Source organism: Helianthus annuus, chromosome 10, assembly GCF_002127325.2.
Source record: "Helianthus annuus cultivar XRQ/B chromosome 10, HanXRQr2.0-SUNRISE, whole genome shotgun sequence".
NCBI lineage: Eukaryota > Viridiplantae > Streptophyta > Magnoliopsida > Asterales > Asteraceae > Helianthus > Helianthus annuus.
The window spans coordinates 156,568,590-156,574,442 of record NC_035442.2 but is presented as its reverse complement, the minus strand read 5'-3'; the positions used below and the strand labels follow the sequence as shown (position 1 = coordinate 156,574,442).

General features: G+C 37.6%; 1 long non-coding RNA gene across 1 annotated transcript; it reads right to left on the bottom strand.

Moving 5' to 3' along the window:
• Window positions 1–16: 16 nt before the first annotated feature.
• LOC110883064 lies at window positions 17–3,589 on the bottom strand. Its single transcript, XR_002560343.2, has 3 exons — window positions 3,093–3,589; window positions 2,302–2,361; window positions 17–407 (listed from the first exon to the last, which is right to left on the bottom strand). It is a non-coding gene; the product is annotated as an uncharacterized LOC110883064 (long non-coding RNA).
• Window positions 3,590–5,853: the final 2,264 nt, after the last annotated feature.

The window sequence follows — 5,853 nt, the reverse complement described above, 5'->3', positions numbered from 1 at the left end:
ATACAACTGATACTAAAACAGATTCAGATACCGAACATGATCATAAGCAAATTTAGTAGAGATCGACAAAGGAATGCCTTCAGCAAAAGACCCAAAGAAGACGAACTCAAGAGTATAAAGGTTGACGAAAGTTGAAATCCTAACCCAACGTCTACCCACTAACTCACAGGTTTAGTTTTTAAGGTTTAAGTTTTCTACAGGAAAGAGCCTTAGCTCTGATACCATAATTGTAACACCCCGACCCGAATAGGGCTGACGTGTCACTCTCACAGATATCAAAACTAAAAACCAATCCATTACATTAAATAAAAGATCTTAATTACATTTTATTACGTTACTGAAATAAAGAATCTTGGTCAGCAACTTCCTAACGCTCCTCACAGAAATCCCATGTTATCCCAGATTACCTGTAAAACAAATAAGACGAACACAAAAAGAAAAATACGGCTGAGCCAAAAGTTGCTCAGTAACGGAGAAATCAACAGTACAAGTAAAGTCATATCAACAGAAGCAAAACACAACAGAACAGAACTGAGACTGAACTGAAACGGTCACTGAAAATAAATGGAGGCACATGACTGATGCAAAAACTGATACACGAACCGATCTGAAATTGTAACGGAAACTGACACGGAAACAAAAGTCAGCCATCCACATAACTGATACCTAACCAAACACAAAACCGTTGTAGAGATTGATACATCGCTGACCATGATAACTAGAACAATTTAGCTTGTATAAACGAACTTATTTTAAAACATCATTTAAATAATCTAGTATTCACACAACAATAAAAATTTCTAACCTATCATTGTAAATGAAATGTTTGAACAAATAAAAAAAAAATAGGTTATCATATTCATAGCAAATCATCATTGGACAAAAAGAACTAATTTTCTAACTTTGAAAAGCTATATTATAAAAAAAAAATAGAATAATTTAAATAATCTGGATTTCCGAATGAAACACTTTCGACCATTCCGTAAAACGACATGGGAAATAGAAATAAAACAAATAGCTAAGCCATAAATACCATTTAAATCCCGTGATCTATAAAAGAAAAGAATTGTCGAACTATTATCTTTAAATACACGTTTAGATTCAACTTCATATCTTTAATTAATCAATATTCATAAGTTTATTATTTAATCAAATAACTATTTTATAACTATTTTTATAATGAAATTACTTAAGCCGATTGAGAGAATCGACACGAAATAAAGACAGATCAAACGGCAAGAATAGAACAGACATTGAATCAAATACTGAATACATGTACTGACGGATACAACTAAACGTATAACACCGGATCTAAATCTTAATCAAGACTGATACTGAGACGAAACTGATACAAACCAGTACAGATACTGAGTCAAAACAAACATAACTAATACATAACAGAATCGGACACTGAACATAGTCAGAAGCATACTTAACCCAATAAACATAACCATATGCGTACATATATCAGAACAGACACTGAACATAATCGGAAGCATAACCCCATACATGATCGGAGGCATAATCAGATGCGTACAAAACATATCAAACATATCAGGACAGAGGACAGATACTGAACATATTCATATACAGAAACATATACTAACTTACACGACAGATATATCAACAAACTAAGTCGTGTAACATGGAAGCACCCAAAGCCATAAACAGAACAGACTGGTACACAGCTAGCTAGTCCGTGCACCTATGAGATGGTGAGTGTGGCGTTCACCCATTATTCCATCTCCAGACAAACAAACTCAGACTCAGAGCTAAGATCGATCTATACGCCTCTAGTGGCCAAGGTGCTACACAAGCACAAGCTAGAGACGCCGTGAACTTTGATTACGCACCGTCACGATAAGTGCCATGCCGTTGACGCCCAAACGACAAGCCAGACATGCTTGGGTGACAGAGTACAAATACTAAGGCCTTATAAATAGTTCACAGGAAACTGAAAATAATACCAACAGGAACATGCGACCATGATACAAGTCTGAGGTATGGCATGCTACAACAGACAAATAAACCAACAAACAAAGAAATACAAACCGACTCCTATAAGGTATCACATATCAAACGAATATAAGTATCAAATCATGAAAATAACACCTCAAGGCAGAGACAAAAATCCGTACTAATGAAGTAACGGACATAGAAAATATTGTGATAGAAGACCAAAGAATCCGTATCAACGAGTAGCGGAAAATAACAGTATACTATGATGAAAGAAAAACAGAATCCGTACCAAGGAGTATTAAATAAAGTTACACTACGATGTAAAGGGTCACGAATCCGTACCTTAATTTAGCCAAGCAAAGCAAAATAATAATAAAAGAAGTCCTTAACGAACATAGGAACCTACATTTAGTCATCTTAAATTAGATTACAATGTCCAATTCTTTGACTGATTACTAATTCCGGCGACCGAGATTTCTCAACCATAACATATTGCTTGTCAAAATCTTTGCGAAAAGATGACCAATTTTCATTAGTATTCAGCTTCACTCGCTTCATCCAAAATTATTATTATATATTTTTTTTTAAATAATTTAGAAACCAAAAGACCCATACTATCATTTATAAAATCTACTTATAAATAATAATAGTATTTAACTTGTACTCTAAAACTAAGGGTATAAAAATTAGTCTTATAAAACCGATAAAACATATGCCATTATGTCTTTAGTAACACCCATAACCCATTTAACTTTTATATCACATATCACTATATAATAGGTAGAACCTTTTATGAGTTTAACTTATCACTTCGTCTCATATATACACATATTTACATATTAATCAACTTTTACATATACAGTACAGTAAATAACAAAATATGTTTAGTTACCTACTGCCATAATTTTATTTACTTAACAATCATGTAGGCACTAAATAGCTAATATATATGATCTTTGTTTATTCAAATACTACATCTGATATGTACGCTTTTAGCCGAACAAAGTGTGGAAAAAAAAAGAACTAAAACCACCTACGGTTTCAAAACGGTTTAGCTAATACGGTTCTTAGTCGCCGGAAACAAATCAGTCCGAAACTTAAATCAAACGACAATTAAGAATGTCAAATCTTACCACCACCGAAGAGCGGAGCAAACGGATTACTTTCGCGGAGACGATTAGTGTTGCCAGCTATATCCACTCCAATGAACGAAGATGCCAGCAACGAAAACTCTGGTCAGTGGTGCATCGGCGGTATGCGGTGGCGGTTCACAACTTAATCTTGTTTCAGGTTCGTAGATCAAAGGACTCGAGTGATAGCAGCTTGATGGCTGCGCATTAGTGTGGCGTAGTGGTCACGGCGGAGTGGCATGGCGGAACTGAGGGATCAGGAAGCGATTGAAGAGGATAGATAGATTGAGAGGTCGCGAGGGTTTTACAAAAGTGACGGCCGAATAGCGCAGCCCAATCCTTAGCCCATTTGTTAGTAGATAGCAATCATATTTTAGTTATGAAATTCCTTTGAATCGAACAGTTATAGGGCTTGAAATCAATTTTATGTGAAAGTCATAGTCATTGCTATTATATGTCTTTTTTTAAGCCATTAAACACGTCTAATTATTTTATTAGGAAGGAAACGTACATCTCACATTTTTCTAAAGAGTTACATCAAAATAATTTAATGCATTTTTTTTCTTTAGATGACCACAATTGTTTTATCAATTTAACTAAATTACACCATAAAAAAATATTAATAACTTGTTTACTATATTACTTTAATTACAAATAATAAATTTCAGATGTTACAGAATATCTCGACTTGTGAGCTTCATCAAAGATGACTTCTCGAATACCGCCATAGAGCGGAACCCAAATGCACCCCATAAAGTATAAGGTTCCCTCTTCGTTTGGCACCAACTTCTTCTCCATACCTCGGAGATATTCGGCTCTACGATTTTCCCTCTTAAGGGCTTCTTGTTGTGCGTCATGAACGCGTGCAGTAAGATTCGTTCGAATAGTCATTTCCAATGTTCGAACCCTTAGGGTCTTAACCCTTTCCTTTTGACTTAACGCGTCCGCTACTACGTTTGCCTTTCCGGGATGGTACTTAATCTCACAGTCATAATCGGTTAGCAGCTCGACCCATCGTCGCTGACTCATGTTTAGTTCCTTCTGGTCAAATATGTGCTGCAAGCTTTTGTGATCAGTGAAGATAGTACATCGAGCACCATATAAATAATGTCGCCAGATCTTCAAGGCGAATACCACCGCGCCTAGCTCAAGGTCGTGAGTGGTGTAATTCTTCTCATGAACTTTCAACTGCCTTGAGGCATAAGCGATGACCTTTTGGCGTTGCATGAGCACGCAACCCAATCCTTGACGCGAAGCGTCACAGTATACCACGAAGTCTTCAGTGCCTTCGGGTAAAGATAGTATTGGTGCATCGCATAGCTTGCTTTTGAGAAGTTGGAAGGCTTCTTGCTGCTTATCACTCCAGTCGTACTTCTTGTCCTTCTGCGTAAGGGAAGTCAGCGGTTGGGCTATCTTGGAGAAATTCTCGATAAATCAGCGGTAGTAGCCTGCTAATCCCAAAAATTATCGAACTTCAATTGGTGTTTTGGGGGCTTCCCAATTCTTTATCGCTTCTATCTTGGCTGGGTCTACATGAATACCCTTCTCGTTCACAACATGACCAAGGAACTGTACTTCGCGAATCCAAAATTCGTACTTTGAGAACTTTGCATAAAGCTTCTCTCTCTTTAGCAGTTCTAGAATGGTCCTGAGGTGTTGTTCATGCTCTTCTTTCGTTCGGGAATAAATTAGAATATCATCGATAAATACAATCACGAATTTATCGAGATATGGTTTGCAAACATGATTCATCAGATCCATAAACACTGCTGGCACATTCGTCAATCTAAATAGCATCACAAGGCATTCGTAATGCCCATAACGCATCCTGAATGCAGTCTTTGCTATGCTCTCTTCTTGGATCCTTAACTGATGATAGCCAGATCGAAGTTTGATCTTTAAGTAGTAGCTCGATCCTTGCAACTGATCGAATAAGTCGTCAATCCTCGGTAGAGGATACCGATTCTTGACAGTGAGCTTATTCAGGTCTCTATAATCACATCCGCAGTGTTCCATCCTTCTTCTTTACGAACAAAACCGGAGCTCCCCAAGGCGAGAAGCTCGGCCTTATGAATCTTTTATCCAACAACTCCTAGAGTTGTGTAGATAATTCTTGCATCTCGGATGGTGCGAGTCGATAGGGTGCGTTGGCTACAGGAGCGGCGCCTGGAACCAAGTCAATATGGAATTCGACTTGTCTTTGCGGAGGTAGTCCTGGCAGATCTTCGGGAAAAACATCATGAAATTCCTTCACCACAGGAATTTCTTCGAGTTTCGGCTCCTTAGCCTTCTTATCTACTACGTGCGCCAGGAATGCAACATATCCTTTCCTTAAGCACTTCTGCCCCTTCATACAATTGATGATTCGCAGAGGCGTGTCTCGTTTCTCTCCATGCACAATGAGAGTTTCATCATTCGCAAGAGGGATGCGAATAATTTTCTCCTAACAAACAACTTCAGCCTTATTCTTAGATATCCTATCCATGACGACTACCATATCAAAATACCTAAACCAACTGGTAGAAGGTTGATAAAGAATTTCCGTTTCCCCAAGTCCAAGTATACAACCCTTAATAACTTTATCCATTTCGACCGATTTCCCCATTTGCCAACTCTATAGCATGTGGGGAGTCTAGCTTACTTGTTCCTAAGCCAACTATATCCTTAAGTTCCATAGACTAAATACCGACGTCGGCGCCGGTATCAAATAGAACAGATGCAATATGTCGGTTTATAAGAAACATACTCATAACTACGTTCGGGT